The sequence below is a fragment of the Urocitellus parryii genome, chromosome 14, assembly GCF_045843805.1.
Source record: "Urocitellus parryii isolate mUroPar1 chromosome 14, mUroPar1.hap1, whole genome shotgun sequence".
NCBI lineage: Eukaryota > Metazoa > Chordata > Mammalia > Rodentia > Sciuridae > Urocitellus > Urocitellus parryii.
In genome coordinates this window covers 24,072,947-24,091,026 of record NC_135544.1, presented here as the reverse complement: position 1 = coordinate 24,091,026, position 18,080 = coordinate 24,072,947, and the positions used below count along the sequence as shown (strand labels likewise).

The window sequence follows — 18,080 nt, the reverse complement described above, 5'->3', positions numbered from 1 at the left end:
AGGCAATCAACTTCGATTTATTTTGGCTCATGGTTCTGGAAGTTCCAGTCTAAGATCAGGTGGCCCCATTGACTTTGGGTCTCTGACAAGGATGACACATGGCAGGAGCATGTGGCAGAGGAGCGCTCTTACACCATGAGTCAGAGAGCAAAGAGAAAGGGAGGACAAGTAGGGGTCCCACATGAGGAACATGCCCTTAATGATCTAAGGACTTCCCATAGACGCCATCTCCTAAAGGTCCATAGCACCTCCCATTAGTGCCCCCCTGGGGATCAAACCTTTTAACATGAGCATGCATCCAAACCTTCACATCATTCTAGAGCAGTGGGTCCTTCTTTGGTTAGTGTGACGGAAGGCCATTACCAGGGTGCAGAGGCTGGGGATGTAACTATATTGCCTAGTGTGTATGAAGCACTGGGTTCCATCCTCAGCACCATGAAGAAGAAGAAGAAGGCTTAGAGGCATGAACTGAATTATAATTCAAAAGGATTATTTTGTTGCTGAGTGGAGAGTATATTGTAAGGAGACAAGGGGATAATGGTTTCGTAGTCCAGGAGAAAGAGAATATGGTTTAGCCCAGGGGATAACAGTGAAGGTGAGGAATAATTGCATTGAGGATGCATTTTGTTTATTTAGTTTTTTAAATGTGGTGCTGGGGATCGAACCCAGTGTCTCACACATGCTAGGCAAACACTCTGCCACTGAGCCACTGCCTCAGCCCTGAGGATGCATTTAGAATGTGGCACCTAATGGAGTTATGCTGGGGTGAAAAGGAAAGGGGCAATTTAAGGCCAACTCCCAGGCTTTTGGCCTGAGCAACCCGGGTGCACAGTGGTTGGTGCCTTCTTGCTGAGAAGGAGGAGCACTGTGAAGAGAGGGAAGTTGTCAGAGGTCTAGAATCCAGGAGGTCTTTCTTAGACATGAATGGAGGTGTTAAATGACAGTTGGGTACTAAACTCTGGAGCTTTGGGTAAAGATCAGGGATAGAGAGATTCAAGTGGGAGTTGTTATCAAACAAAGGGTGTTTAAAACAAGAGGGGAGTGTGGAAGGGAAGTGTGGGGAGGGGCTGAGACCTGCATTACTCCTCATACTTAAAGGTTGGTTAGAGAAGTAAGAGGCATTTGCCAAAAAGAAAAGTCTTGACTAGGAGGAAAACCAGGGGAGCACCTCTGAAGCCAAGGGGAGGAGGTGTGCTTGAACTTGATCCCAGAGTGTGAAGAGTTTTGCTTACCAAACTGGGAACATTCTGGTTAACTTTTGGCAGGAGCGCGCACGCGTGTGTGTGTGTTTTGTGTTGTTATTTAGAAGCTTTGATTAACTTCAGGAAAGTATTGTAAATAAGTCACAATAAATTCAGCCAAAAGTCGAAACGATTACAACACATCTTTTAAAAAACACCCAGAACATGGAATTTAGTTAACCTTAGGCCATCTCATTTTAGGGAAATGTATACATTTTGTCAATCATTTTTGAAATATTAACAAGGGATGGAGGAACTATAGCACTCTTTGAAGTAAAACCCCCAAACTTCTCTATCTCCTAGTCATTGCCTATAGTGCTTTTGTGTGTGTGTGTGTGTGTGGGGGGGGGAGGGCCTGGGTGGTGATGGTACTGGGGATTGAATTTAGGGGCACTCAACCACTGAGCCACATCCCCAGCCCTATTTTGTATTTTATTTAGAGACAGGCTCTCACTGAGTTGTTTAGCACCTCCCTTTTGCTGAGGCTGGCTTTGAACTTGCAATCCTCCTACCTCAGCCTCTTGAGCCACTGGGTTTATAGGTGTGCTCCACCACATCTGGCCTGTAGTGCTATTTTAAGATCTTTATTCATAAGGACTCTTCCTTAGGTGGCTGCATTTCACATCCTACCAAAATATTAAAATACAACCACACTTCATATATTCAGTTGAGTTGCTATTGACTATTAATATAATGATGCATTTAAAATCCTTTTCCTGCTGCTTATGCCTCAGGTCTGAGCTGAGAGTGTGACTTGGAGAGGCCTTTGCTGACCCTCCGTCCTATGACAGTCATCAGTGCTCCTGCTTTTATGCATTGACTACAATTTATTTGTGTAGTTGCACTTATTTTTTTTTTTTTGTCTATTTTATTCACTCTATATAACTCCTGGTGGAGTGTTTGACATATGATGGATAGCTTGTTAAATATGATAAATAAGTGTCACCCAGTATTAGAAAACAGATGTGTTAGAGGTACCTAAGTAGCTTTGATTTGGTTTCCAAGCTCAGTATCTTCTTTAAACCTGGTTTATTTAGGTATATTTTATATATTAAAATTTGCCTGTACAGTACAGTTCATGGAATTTTGTTAAGCACATGTAGGTAGGTGTGTAACCACCAACCACAAAGAAATTTCCACCATGCCAAGAAGCTTTCTTGTGTTTATGAGTTCTCTTACCCCATTCCCAAGCAAACACTGATCTTGTTCTCTTACTTCTGCCTTTCTAGATTTTTACATAAACAGAGCTAAACGTAAATAGCTTTGTTTTGTTTTGTTTGGCATCTTTCAGGGTATTTGAGATACATTTGTGTTGTTATGTGTATTGGTTTACCTTTTTATTGATGTACCACAATTTAAAAAAATCACCCATCAGTGTTGAACATATGGTCTTTTCTAGTTTTTGGCAATTAGGTTTCTCTTCCTAGTTTTAGTTAACAACAGAAGACATTAAAACCCCATCAATAACCAATAGCCCCATGAACCCATCCACATCTAACATTTCTGCTACCCTTGTTCTTTTTTTGTATATTGTATTTTACATGGCTATAATAAAATGTATATTTTTTCTAGTTGTTTAATAAACTGCATAGATTTTATTTTTTTATGTTTTGTTTTTTGGTACCAGGGATTATTCGAACCCAGGGCTGTTTAACCACTGAGCCACATCCTAGCCCTTCTTTTTTTTTTTTTTTTTTTTTTTTAATGTTTTGAGACAGGGTCTCTCTAAGTTGCTGAAGCTGGCTGTGAACTTGCCATCCTCCTGCCTCAGTCTCCCAAGCTGCTGGTTTATAGGCATGTACCACCACAAGGCCTGGTATAGATTTTAAATGATTTTATTTCACTGACTTATTGTACTGTAATTTTCTAGTTAGTTTCTTGTTGACATTTAAGTTGTTTCTAGAAAAATCTTTACAATTGTAGAAAATATGCTAAAAATACTCTATAGTTTCTCCCCTGGTAAATTCTAAGTAACAGTTTAAGATTCTTAGCTGAAGGTAACAGAAATCAGTTCAGGGAACTGGCCAGACAGGGGTAGGTGTGAATAGGGTGTGGAGTCTTCCTCCAGGCTGAGTCTGGGAGGTTGCCAGGGGTCACGTCAGTTAGGCAACTGGCCCTCCTGGTTCTCCATTTCTGCCTCTCTTGGGGTGTTGGTTCATTCTTCTCTCTGTGGAGACTTGCTTTCTCTCCTTCTGGGAGCGTGAAGAAAGGAAGCTGGTGCATGAGGGCTGGGTTTATATGTTCTTCAGTTCCAGGACACAGTGTGCCTGGACTGCTGTTTCAAATCTGAATGCCAGAGGTTGGCGGGGCGGGCGGGTGGGGTGATCTGATTCCACCTGAGGTAGGTATCTACACCAGGGCTCATTTACTAACTCAGAGTGGAACACACCTTAGCAAGTAGAAGGGTCTGCTCTCAGAGAGAGGGGTGAACTAAGCCCACACTCAAGTTTTCCACATAAAGTAAGGTGGTATAAAAATCCATTTCCCCCCCCTCTGGCTATTGAAGTAGCTTTCCAAGAGGATTATCTTTTTTTAATGTTTTCTTTTGAGACAGGGTCTCCCTGTGTTGCCCAGGCTGGCCTCTTGTCTCCTGGGCTGCAGTGATCCTCCTGCCTCAGCCTCCAGCATAGGCATGTGCCACTGTACCCTTAACTGTCTTAACAGAGGAGAGAGTCAAGGGAGTATTATCACACACATCTACTTCTTTGTATTTAAATAGTGAAAATAACTGTTTACCACTTCTTAATTTTGCTCCATCGCTTAATGAGTGACATTTAATGTCTAGCTAATGAAATCTAACTCAGTCAGTGTTTATCAAATGCTTACTTTAGTGTTGTGTTTAAGACTTTCATAACTGCAGACAAGGCAGTGGGACCGCTTTGACCCTCAGAAACATGCATTCTAATTGGAGTTTATTTAACCCTGAGTAAGGAGTTCCTTCTGTTAAGTGGGTCTTGAGTGGGAATGTTCCATGCAGAGGTGATCCCACATCATCCTTTGTCTGGAAATAATAGCAACGCTGGTGTTGGAATTTGGAGGCCCAGTTGCAGCCTGAGCCCCCCTTGGTTTTACTCTGAAATGCCTGCTGAGAGCCTGTTCCTAAATCGTGTGTCTTGTGGTCCCTTTGATTTTTATGCCCCAGTGGTACTCTCTTACATTGGTCAGGCTGTTTTACCTGGAGTCTACACCTGAGTTCTCCTGGGACTTGCTCAGTTATCTGTTGGCCATGGATGTTTAGGAAGTTCTAAATTCTAAATAGCCATGTCTAAAAACATCATTGTCAACAGATATGCCCTACTCACTATGATAATTTTTAGTAGTGCATATACCAGTAAAGATTTTAAAAGCTTGCAAACTTAAAGAATTTGTTCATATGTACAAACTGGTTCCTCCTATGTGACTCCGAAGGTTCTAGCTGTCAGTAGTGTAGTGCCACAATGATCGGTAAAGAGGATGAGTGCTACAGTGCACAGTTAATGTTTGTGGTCTGAAATATTTATGAGGCAGCCTGAAGTTCTAAGATAGGTGGTGTAGTATTTTTCACTTATTCTGTAGACTGAGAAAATTGAGGGATGACGTCAAGCCATTAGCTCTGACAATTTTAATTTGTGGAGTTGCTTTACTAAAAAGTTATGGTAAAATGTAAATTAAAAAAAAGTTTACTTTTCTGTGTGTGGTACCCAGGGCTTCATGCATGCTAGGCAAGCACTCTACCACTGAGCTACATCCCCAGCTCCTCTTTTAAACTATTTTAAAGAGTACAATCCAGTGGCATTGAGTATGTTTGCAATGTTGCATAACCATCACTGCTTGTTCCAGAACTTTTTCCATCATCCTAAACAAAAACTCTGTACCTATTAAAAAAATAACTCCTCACCCTTCACTTTCCTCTTCCTGGTAACCTTTTTAAATCTTTCTGTCCTTATGAATTTGAATACTGTAAGAATTATTATACAGATAGAATCATAAAATATTTGTTCTTTTCTGACTGATTTATTTCACTTAGCTAATGCTTTCAAGATTTATTCATGTGTAGCATGCGTTGGGATTTCATTTTTTTATGGCTGAATAAATATTTCACTTATGCATTACCCCACTTTGTTTATCTAGTCATCCATCGATGGATGCTTGTGTTGCTTCTACTTTTTGATTATTGTAAATGCTGATGTGAACGGGGGGTGCAAATATCTCCTGGAATCCCAGCTTTCTTTTCTTTTGGAGTGTGATGCTAGATCATGTAGTAATTTTGTGTTTAGTTTTCTTGGGGAACTGCAAAATTGTTTTCCACAGCTGCTGCTTCATTTTTACAATCCCATCAGCAATGCGTGAAGGTTCCAGTTTCATCTCACTCACATTTTGATATTAGCTATCTTAGTGGGTATGAAATGGTATCTCATTGTGGCTTTGATTGCATTTCCCACAAGACTAATGATAAGTTTCTTTTCATGAGATTGATCCTGACATCTGGTGGTGTTTCCTCATTACTCTCCTTTACATTTTAGGAAGAAGAACTGAGATTGAGGTGGTAATAGCCAGGGTCAAATAGGGAAAGTATCTTCTTTGTTTTTCCAACTTGAAATGCCTGTTTTCCCATTGAAGCAAAGCCCTTACAGATATTGGCTCCTTGGCTTTCATAGAGATGTTAAGGGCTGATGTTAAGTTTTTCTGAGCTAGTAGGAGCTGCATTATGGACTAAAGGGACATCAATTTGGGGCCAGCCTGGAAACCTCAGCACTGTTGAATGCATTTCTCTAGAAAACAAATTTCAAGTAAAGTAAATCTCCAAGTGAACTTTGCAAGATCACAGGCATGGAAGTTGGGGACTGCCTTTACCTGTAGCATAGTTGGAGGTCCTTTGATGAGGTGATGGTGTTGAAGGAGGGAGAGTGAGGGCTGTGGGATAGGAAAGAACATGGGGGTCCCCATGGTTGGCATCCCAGTCCTGCTTCCATGTCATGCTTTTGGCCAAGTCTTTACCTAGGAGATGCTAGCTGTTGTACCTGAGTGTGGAGATGTGTGTCAAAGCTTTGTTGTCATAGCAGGAGTGATTGAGAAGATGTCAGAGGGTTCTTCCTGGGAAACCCTGTTGGGCTTTGGTGCTACATCAAAGTGGAGTATCTTGCCCTAAGTTTGCCATGTGTAGAAAGGCCACTGATACAGACATTGGGTTTTTGGACTTGCTTCAGGTAACCTTGGTGCACCTCCAAGCCATCTCTGTGGGTGATGTGGCCAGCATGACTTATGAAGACTCTCTTCCCATTGCTAAATTTGGGTTTGGTGATGGATGACATTTAAGTGATTTAAAAGTTTGGTTTGGGACTGGGACTATAGCTCAGTGGTAGAGTGGTTGACTATATGCCCAGGGTACTGGGTTCCATCCCTAGTGTGCATTCACATGTACACACACAAATTCCAAGACATTGTCTTTTTGGGGGGTTCTGATTTCTAAATTTTTATACCTTTATTTTGTTTGTTTTATGTGGTGCTGAGGATTGAGCCCAGTGCCTCACATGTGTGAGGCAAGTGCTCTACTGATGAGCCACAACCCCAACCCCTGATTCCTAATTTTTATATTTCACTGTATACTCTTTTCCCTCTTGGATCCTCATTGGCATGTCAGGATTAAAGAGAAATAAGTGTTGCTCAGCCTAATATAACTTTTAAAACCACCAAGGTGAAAGAGAGGGAAAGGTGTATGTGTTTTTGTGTATGGCACAAATTTAGGAAACTAGAAGGATAGTTTTGTTCATGGCAGATAGTTTTCTTATGAACTTACTTTTGCAGGCTTAATCTCCTTTTGATTCTCTAATAGGGATTAGCTTTGTTGTGTAATTCTTGAGTAGTTTCTATGCCAGTGCTTTCTCAAAGGCACCCGTGTCCACTTTATTTCTCTCTACTTTTCATCCTTTTGTGTGTTGGCGTGGTGAATCATAGGTGGTTATGCAGTTTTAGATTCTGGAAGAATTACACTGGTCTGAAACATTTTTACTTAATGCCTAGGTCTCTCTAGTATCAAGTGATAGTGGGCTGTTAAAAAAAAAAAAAAAGAGGTTGAACATACTATGTGTAGTTGTTGGCCTAGTTTCTCTTTGTAGAAAAATTTAATCTGCTTGGTGACCCAGTGCAGTACTGAATGTACTGGTTTCTTATCTTAATTGGCATCAAGGATTGTAGCCAAAAGTGCTTCCTTGGTATGACATCAGTACTGATGAAGCTGGCCTCTTCCACTGGCAATCAAGACCAGATTGTTTTGTTTTAGCAAACACAATATGACAGTCATAATTATGACTCCCTCTATTTAAATCCTCCACGGCGTAATCAGTGGGGATATTGCAAACAATAGGAATTCAAGTTTGGATTATACAGTTAAAATATTTACTCTTGTTTTTACCTGTGGCTTTGAGACACAGGCTATTTAGTACATTATGTTGATGTGGGCCATCTTAAGGTTTTTTTTTTTTTTTTAAAGGTTGTTTTGTTCTGCAAGCTTGTCTCTCATTTCTGTTTTTCCATATATAATGTATGTATATGTATATATAATGTTCTTCATGCATGATTAGTCTATGGCCATTTCCCATTTCACCTAAGGGAGTTAAATTCATAGTTAAGAAGAATAAAAATTCGGGTTATATCCTAAGTACACCATTTAATTTTGTTTTCTTTCATAATTTTATGAGGCAAGATGATGGTGAGCCAGAGGAGAGGTGGGAGATAATTCTGATCCTGATTCTGTCTTTAAAGGATTGTGTGAATTTCATAGCAGTCAAGTGGCTGCAGCGTTGCTCAGGGCACCATCACCTTTAATGTCATTGTCACCCCTGGTGTTTCTGTTGCATAGACCTGTGTGAAGTGTGTATCTCAAATATTCAATGAAGGCATCCTAGAAATCTGTACTTATTCTCTCCAGATCTCAGTTTTCTCACATACAGAGTCTGTAGTTTGGATTAAATGAACTCAGTTGGGCCCTTCTTTAGGAGGATAGTGAAGTTATCTTTGTTTTAAGAGTGTAGTAGCTTATTTCAGGAGAGGTTCCTTTGTTTAGTGTTTGTTTTCGTGTGTAGACTGCCTGCAAGACTTCTTGGCAAGCATTTCAGGTGTCTGGATCACACAATCTGTGGTTAGATTTTGAAAGACATTTATTTAAGGAACTGCAGTTAACTTATTTTGTGAATCAGCAGCTTCGAGACAAGTTGTAAAGAGTAGACATACTGGCCTATGGTTCTGAATAAATGATTTCCAGATCTTTTAATTTCAGTTCCTATGTATGAAACAGATGTTGATGAAAAAAGTACAATCCATATGAAATGTATTATAGTTCATTGGAGCATAATATGCTTTTAATATTTTGATATTTAAGTAAAATTCCAAAAAAATAAAAATGTGTAAAGCAAATATGATATGAAATATCCTTCTACTTACTTCCCTCACTTGAGATAGTGAACTGTCATTGTTAATGGTACATTACATATCTTTTTAGAACTTTCCTTTATACATATTATATTATTTATTAATATGAATATTCATGTATTCAGAACTTTCTCCGTTTAAAGGATATGAAACTCCTAAGAATTTGTTTGTATAAGAGATGAGAAGTAAAATTGAGATGGGTTGATAAAGATTACACTTTTAAGTCAAAGTTCCAGTTGTGGTATAGATACATACTTCACATCTTTCCATCAAAACTTTTAACTATCCGAGTCACTGGAATATTCTGATTTTTTTTTTTTTTTTAATCCAGAAGCAATCACCCAGCACCAGTATATGCTGATTTAATCTGACAAGCAAAAGTCCCTCCTGTTTTGAGAGAGAGACAGTTTGGATAGACCAGTAATTGCTTACTTCACAAAGCTTGTCATTTTTGTTTTGTTTTGAGTATTACTCTAAGTGATGTACAGTAAAACCAAGAAACATCTGGGTACAAGTTTTCCGCCTATTAAGTCTCAAAAAGTCTGTAATGTTTCTTTGGCAAGGAATCCAAGGAACATTCTTGCGGTGGGGGTGAGGGGGGTGTCCTTACACTTAGTTTTTTTTTTTTTTTTTGCTGCAAGGCTGAGCTGGTCTTTGAATAACTGTGGGCTCTAGAGAGGAGTCATTGTATGGTCTGGAGTTTGCATTTCTTTTGGTCTGATTGTAGTTTCCGCATTGCTATATAAAAATGTCAGTCTCCTAAGTGCAACCAAAAGCAGTTTTTAGTTGTTGTTGTTTTTGTTTCTTTGCTGTATAAAAATATCGGTCTCTTAGGTGCAACCAAAAGTGATTTTTAGTTTTCTATTGTTGTTTTTTTTTTTTTTTTTAACAAATAAATAAGACATGTTTTGCTTTTTCAAGATGTTGAGGAACATAGGTAAGTTAGCTGAATATAGTTGATTTTTAGCATTTAAACTGGGGAAAAAAACACTGAAGTTTTAAAAGTGATAAATAAGCTGCTTTCTGAGTCTTATATACTTTCCACTCTTTTACATTTTGCTTATGGAATTTATCATATTGAATTACCCCCACTTCAAGGATAAATTTTAGAATCTTTGAAAATGTAAATATTATGGTGAACAAATCTGAATACTCTTGCCTACTTTTTGGAAAGAAAAGTAGTCAAGTGTGGTGCTTGCTTTGGGCATAAATTGTCAAACACAAAAACAATTAAGTAACATAAAAATTTTACATATTGTTACAACTGACCATGGTCATTTTATGGTTATACTGATATCAGCATGCAGTATAGTACGAAATTATTACTTAGACACACGCACACTCTCTCTCTCTTTAGTTTACTATGTCATCTGATGTGGAGCAGCTAACACCTTGGTTATTTGGTCAACTTTGCTTTATGATTCGGGTTATTGTGTGTGTGTGTGTGTGTGTGTGTGTGTGTGTGTGTATGTGTAAACAAAGTGAATGAAGCAGAGTGGAAGGGAGAGATGGAAGAAAACTAGAACAATTTTAGCATTTTATGATTTAAAATGCTGTGGTCATGTTTAACTTGGCAAGTTGGCTTTTACACTATCTTAGCTTGTAGGAGAGGATTGAGGGAACACAACTTTGTTATTTATGCTGTATTTTATAGCATGTTTAAAGAATGTAGGATATCCTGAAGTGTCTTTATTTGTAAAAGGCCAACTTTAAAACATTTTACTTAGCAAGATTACTGACTAAGCTCTCAGGAATGCAGTTTAAAGGCTTGGTGAATGTGTGGGGTCTTTCACATGCTGGGTTGGAGGTCTTAAGTTTTTGAGCCAGAAAATTTTGGAATAAAAGCATATTTTTGGAACAAACTGCAGGAATCAGAATTCTTTAACCTTGGTAGGCCAGTTAATTGGCCTTGTGTGGACTGTATATTTCCAGCTGGCTTTAGCCAGGGACCTTTTTGTCAGTGATGGTGTCCTTGGGGCCTCACTCCTCCTTCTTCCCTCCACCCTACTCCAAAAAAAGGCTCTTAATTGCACAATATAAATTACCTAAGACTTTACTGTAGTATTATCAGAAGCAGTCAGTTTTCCTGAGCCAGTGCTTATTTAAATTGTAGCCATAGGTTCAAAAGCCTTTATATATGACGCTTAAACAATATGAGTGAATTGTTTAATCTCTATTAGTGTAAAAACAATTATTTTCCTTTCAAGTCTGTTTTCTATTTTTCTGGTGTGTTTGATATCAGTTTTAGGTGGCACACACCTGTTATCTACTGGTAGTCTCATAATGGGTCTGTTTTTAAAAATGAGGAACATCTGCTTTTAAGGCACTTGGCAATATTTGATCCTATAAAATATTTTAATTAGTAAAATATAGGACCTTAAAGTTATTTTATTTATTTTTGATTTAATTCTTTTAGTTGTAGATGGACCCAATATTTTTCTTTTTACGTGGTGTTGAGGATTGAACCCAGGGCCTCACACATGCTAGGCAAGTGTACTACCACTGAGCTACAATTCCAGCCCCTAAAGATATTTTAAATACAAACCTTGTTATGTGCTTTTGAGGGTGAGTGGGAATAGGGAATGGTATATATATATTTTTTCTATAACATAAATAGTTTTTTGATAGCATAGTTTGTTCATTAATGTTTTCTCTTAAAGTTAAAAATTGTTTTAAAAAGCAGTAAACTGCCTTTCCTTGGATAATTATATGAAATAATATCATACCATCTCTTTGTTTGAATACATTATTTGTTTTAACCCAGATCTCCTCTTCATTGTATGAGGGGCTCCTCTATTTGTTATTTGGAATGGGCAGTAAACCTTTCAACCTAGTGCACCTAGAATTAATATCCTAAGCTCATATATTAGTTTAATTAAAGAGAAAGCATAAAATTCTGCTAGTTTGTACTAAAAGTTTAAATCCTTTGTGTATCTTCCTAGGATGTGATAGACTTTTAAATGCAGCTTTCTTATCCCATCTTCTGTGGGTTTCTGCTTTAAATATTAATATTGCGAAGTAGCCTCTTAAAATAATTTTAAATTGAGCAAATATTTATTGGGTACTGACTCTGCTGCTAGGTGTAGATAGCACAGAAATGAGCCTTTTAAGCTTGTCTGGCTTTTCTTCTCCTTTTCCTCTCCAACCCCCTGTGTTAGATCGGATCCAGCCCAACAGTTTCCTGCTTACAGCATCTCCTCACTAGAACATTTTCCACACATCAGCCAGGTGTTAGTGTCCATATTCACAGCTCTGCAGATTCGCATTATGCATAGAATGAGAATGCAAACTCTAGAACTGACCCCACTGCTGCCCCTTGGTCTACCCACCTGCCATTCGGAGCTTCTTCCTGTCTCCAAATGTCCCAGTCTCTTTCATACTGGGCCCTGTGTGCTTGCCTCTGGCTGCATTGCCTGTCTCTCCAGTTCTACTTGACAAAGTCCTACCAGTTTTCCCCGACCTCCCTAGGCAAGCATTGGTAGCCCCTCAGTTTGGTCTTTTCATTACTTCTGTGGTATGTGGATCTTTAGGAAGGCATTTGCTCATTTGTTGTGCCTCACTTAGTACGAATCCAGTCTGTAGCGGCTCCAGAACTCAACCACGCCCAGCACATGGAAGATGTCAGACACATGTTTCAAATAGTTTCCCTAATTGTGTTCATTATGATAAAATATTCCCAATATTGCCAGTCCACAGTTTGTGATTGAATACACATTTTAGTTCAAGATCCAGAAGCATAGTTGCCAGTAATTACACTTAAGAAGTGGACCCTTTAAGGGGCTTTATTCATTGAAAACTGAAAACCAAAGTAAAAATAGATGGATCATGTTCATGAAAAGAAGCTCATTTTTTTTTTTTTTTCTGTTGCATGTGGTTGGTTCAGAGTGATCTGTGGGTTTTCTGTGGGATCTACAAGTCTACTACTATGGTCATCATAACTTGCAGGTGCCTGAAGGGCCGTCTCTCTCAAAGATCTGGCCCCCATCCCTGAATCTGGCAGGATACATTCAGAATGGGTTTGAGTTTAAGGCATTCTGATTTCTAGAAAAGCTCTGTTAAAATGGAAATAGCCATGGGGGTCTGAGTACAAATCTATTGTCGTATTAACGAAGAGCAGTGTTCTGTGGAACAGATGTGGAATAGAGGGTTGGGTCTGTGCCAAGTGTGGCAGAGATGAATATTTGTCCTTCACTTTCCTTTTTTTTTTTCCTCCTATTTCTATGTTTATAGAATTATTATCTGGGGATTCAGGTGGCTGTCAATGTTGCTGTCTGTTTCCCGGCCCTCCTCTTGGGCAGGTATGGTCACATGAGTAAGCTGTGGCCACCGGGCTAAGTATATTTTTTTGGAGGGAGCTTCCATCCTTGTTGTTCTTCACCTTCCTTCTTTCCTGTCCAGTGAAACACAGATGGTGCTATTTTGGGCCATGGATTGAGGTTATGCTTAGCAGAGGAATGAGGAAGGTGCAGCTTGGGTCCCTGATAGCTAGCTGGCTGCCCCCATCCTGGACAACCTATGCAAACTTCTGCATGAGACAGAGATAATTAGCTTTGTCTTCTGCCACTTATTTGAGGTTCTTGTCATTTGTAATTAACTGGATTTTGGATCCCAAATTCAAAGGCATGCTTTGACTTTGCACGAGCAGTGTGTAGACAGATGTAGGAACAGCTGAGAACATCATGTGTATTCTCTGGTGTGGGTAAAGATTGTTGGGTTTCAGCCTAAAAGAGAATTAAAATATTGGGTCCATGTTAAGAGTCCATATATGATTTTTAAAGTTATTGTCTGAGAGTCAATGGCTTTATAGTGAGCTTTGTTTGAATAATTTATTAGTTTTTAAAAATCATTTATGGGCCAGGTGGGGTATAGTTCAGTGCTAGAGCACTTGGCTAGTATGTTTGAGGCCCTGGGGTTGATTCCCCAGCACCTCACAAAATAATCATGTCTGAGACATATTTTCACATTTTAATGCTGTAATTAGGATATATTTTATAAGGCAGCCTTGTAGCTTTGGCCTATAATTAGAGCAGAATTTCACGTTTGACCTCAGTCGTCCATAGGTTTCATCCATGGTGGCTAGAGTTAGAAGAATGTTTCAGCATGAATATTGGCCTAAAATCAGCAGGTCACAGTATCCATTTTAGGATTAAGTCTAGAGCAGCAGCTGAAAGAGTCACTGATACATTCAGAAAAAGGTCACTTGAAGTCCAGGTTTCCCAGTTTCTTCATGGAGCTCCATCTGTAATTCCATTCATCCTCTCTTGAGACTCAGATTAGAAGAGGCAAGCAGAACCATGAGCTGTGGAGATGGAGCTCAGTGGTAGAGCCCTTGCCTAGCAGGCACAAGGCCCTGGGTTCAATCCCCAGCACCACAACAACAAACAAACAAAAGGAACTAAAATGGGAGCCTTATTTTGTAACATGATTCTATGTAGAAAGAGAAAATAGGCTAGAGATTAAAGTTTCCATGTCATCTTTTTCTGTAATTCTTTAATTTTTATGATATGCACAGAGTTTAAGAAGATGATTACAGTCATCTCCCCTTGAGGGTGAGGGATACATTCCAGGACCCCCAGTAGATACGTGAAGTCATGAATAGTACCCATACTTTGTGGTTTCCTCAGAATAAGAGGTCAACAACAGTAACTAATAATAAAACAGTTATAACAATGTACTGTTACAGAAGTTATTTAAAATTTATAAATTGTTTATTTCTGGAATTTTCCACTTAATATTTTTGGACTGAGGTTGGCTGTGGGTAACAAACTGTGGAAAGTGAAACTGTAGATAAGAGAGCAGGACTTCATGCCCAGAGGGTTCTATCCAAGGGCAGCTCACTCTTGTTCTTAGATCCAGTTAATTTCTCTCCTTTCACTGTTTCACATTGTGTTCACCCCTATATTTTAAAGCAATATTTTTATATTTCTGTCTCTTAACATCTTTTTTAAGCATGATGTATTAACTTATTATTGATGAGGATTTTTGTTACCCCTCTAACTTCCCAAATCTTTGTTATAACCATAAGACTTTTTTTGGTGAAATTTTATTGCTTCCACAAATATGATGTTAATGTCCTCAGCAAGCCACATGGTATATTATGATGTTTTCTCTTTTGTATAGCTGTTTGTTTTCCTTAAGATTAATAATTGTTTCCCTTCACCCTGCAGTGTACTTTGTTTTGTTTGACTGTTCTGGACAAGCATCTCACATCTCCAAAATCTCTGGTTTCTCTCTGTTCAAGCTTTTAACTTGCTAAAGCTTTCCAATATTTATTCTCTGTTTTCCCTGGAGACATCCTTATTGGACCTCACGGGCATCCTGCTGCTCTTTGGGCTAGTGTAGGGCTCTGCATTTTCCCTCTCTTGAATTCCCTGTTTTCTTGCTTTGCTGCATTTTGATAGCATTCATTCTCCACCATTTCTGTTTCCTGAGAAAGTGTGTAAGGGTGCTAAGTTTGAGGTTTACAAACTCAAAGGGATTTTTAGGCATGCCTTTAAAACTCTTTTATCTACCCTTACTTTTTTTTTTGAAGTACACTAGCCTCAAACTCCTGGCTCAGGTAATCTGCCTCAGGCTCCTGAGTAGCTGGAACTACAGGCATGCATCACTGTGCCTGGCTGCACTCACTTCCAATTCATGGTCTGATAGGGTATAGAATTACATTTTGGAAATAACTTATTACTCATAAATTTGAAGACATTTCTTCATTGTCTTCTAACTTTTGGTATTAATGAGGTAGAATATATCATTCTTTCATATATGATGCTTTGTATGTGTTTTTCCCTGTTGGAATTGATTTTCTTTAGCACAGCATTGAAAAGAAACACAAAACCAGAGTACTTAGTTTGCAGCCTCCTTGTTAGTTCACTATGGCAAGTTATTAACTCTGGATGCTGCAGCTTCCTCATGTATACAGTTGGGCTTATACTACTTTATACCTCTCAAGAGTTGTTTGTGATTTTGTGAAAATTTATGGAAAGCACTTAGAATAGCTTTTTGTGCCCCATCAATAGTCACATATTGGCTATTAATCTTATTCTAAAACATCACACTGACACACATTTGTATCCTTCATAGCAGTTTTTATGAGTTTCAAGTGAAAAGAATAAATTGTTGAAACTGAGTCTAAGTGGGAATCTGGTCTTAGAATTTCAATGGGTATAAACTTAAGTCAAAGTTCAAAAATAATAAATCTTTATTTTTATGTGGTGCCCTTATTTTTATGTGGCGCTGAGGATCGAACCCGGGTCCCGCCCGCACTAGGCGAGCACTCTACCACTGAGCCACAATCCCAGCCCCCAAAATAATAAATCTTAATGATCCAGATTTTTGGCTGATTTTCCAAAACTCCATAGAAAATCATGATTTTTCTGAATCAGCATTTTCTGCTAAACTATGGATGACCTCTTTTCCAAAACTACGTGGGCCGTAGCAGACATCTGTATGATTCAGGTTTCTGCTGACAGGGGCAGAATGAGGAATGGGTATGCACGTACTGGTGTCTGACTTGAGATCCCCAGGTAAGGGAACTTGAAAGCACAGGGTTTAGTGAAGTCTGGAGAGGGAGGAAGAGATAATGAAGGAATGGGATTTGCATGTGGCCTCTGGGATGGGTGGGAATGTTAAATTTTTCCATCTGTCAGTGTCTAATCAATGATGGTAATTACTCGTGTACTGGGTGTACTCACATGTGGTGCTTTGCAGACATTTAATTACCTATTAGTTGCCAAGTTTCTGTTCTTGTCCTTAAAACTGCATTGATACTGATATGATTTGTTTTTGCTAATGGAGTGTGCTTTCGGTTTTATGATCTTTAACAGCTATGCCAAACTTGAACTTGTCAAAAGAAATTCGGTAAACAGCACTCAATGTCAACTATGCTTAAAATGTAGCTCTAAAGTCACAATTAATTAGATTTTTGTAAAAAGAAAAAAAATTACGAAGGCAAACTGCTAAACAGATCACTTAATTATATATAGCTTTGTGGTAATTGATGGGAGGTTTTATGAAAATTAAGAGCCAATTTTTGGTGCAGCTTCTCATTTTTGTTGTCAGGTAATTTAGAAGCTGTATTTGTGAGTGGATGTGTTGGATGTGTTCTTTGCCCTCCTCTATCATACTGGGTATTGACCCAGAGACACTGTAGCACTGAGCTACACCCCAAGACCTTTTAATTTTTTAGGTCTTGCTGAGTTGCTTAGGGTCTAACTAAGTTGCCCAGGCTGACCTCCAATTTGGGATTCTCCAGCCTCAGCTCTTAAGTCACTGGAATTATGAATAGATTTTTTTGTGTGTATTTTTTGATGTTTTTATGGAGATTATTATTAATTGTATTCAGATTGAGTCTGTGCTATCCTTGCATTGAGATAACCTCTCTGAAAGAGTCAAGAAATCAAAATGAAAACAAAAGAAATAAAGATTTTAAGGATGGTGAAATGCAGATAACCAGTCCTGGTGTCATGGAGAGCATCCATGAACATGGGAGGTCTTTCCATCTTATGTCTCATTCAATTTCTTTCTTCAGTCTTCAGAAATTTTCATTGTAGAGGTCTTTTATCTCCTTGGTTAGGTTTAATCCTAGGTACTGTTTTAAAGTTATTTTGAATGGAATTGTTTTCCTGATTTCTTTCTCAGTGGATTTATTATTGGCACATAGAAAGATACTGGTTTTTGTTTATTAATTTTTTTTGTGTGTGTATGAGTGTGTGTGTCCTACTTTGCTAAATTTGTTTATTAGATTTGCTTGTATCATATTTCTTAGCAGAAATAGATTCTTCCCTTACTACCTTAGTTCTGTGCATAGCTGTTTCTTGTTCTCCCACTCCTGGGCAGAGGATAAGATTGTGTTTATACACTTTCCTAAAGTTGGATGTCATCCGATGGCCTGTTTCATCTGGTGACATCTGCTTCTGTTGCAGAAGTGATGTGTGTCACTTCTAGGCAGGAGCTTTAAGAGGGAGTGCATTGTTTCCTGAGGAACTCCCAGTACCTAGTGACCTACTGATCATGGAACTTTCACCGAGTGACATGCAGTTAATCTGGACTCCTGATTGAGCAGGGATATGGGCAGAGCTCCCTGCCCACACCCCTGACATTTGTGTGAAGTCACTGAAGTTTGGGTTATTATCACAGCAGAACTGAACCTATTCTAAGGGGTTTGTCTTACGCTTCAAAATCATTAGCCCTCTAGGTCTTTAGTTCCCAAAACAGCATAATTATAAATATTATAAAAAGTCTTTTCTCTTAGTTTCTAATATTGCTAAACATTTGAACTATTGTTTTCTGTATAAATGTCTCTCAAAGTTAGGATGTTTTTGGGTTTATACCAATATTTCCACCTCAAATAACTTTTTTTCCATCGCTACTAATCCTTAAAATGAGGGGCTGTTTTAATTTTGCTGCAGTTACAAGCAGAGAGAAAAATGTGGAAGT

At 38.7% G+C, this 18,080-nt stretch overlaps 1 protein-coding gene across 5 annotated transcripts in view; it reads left to right on the top strand.

The window, feature by feature from the left end:
• Positions 1-18,080, top strand: part of Mtus1 (microtubule associated scaffold protein 1) — a 147,560-nt gene that overhangs the window by 19,607 nt on the left and 109,873 nt on the right. The window lies entirely within an intron of this gene.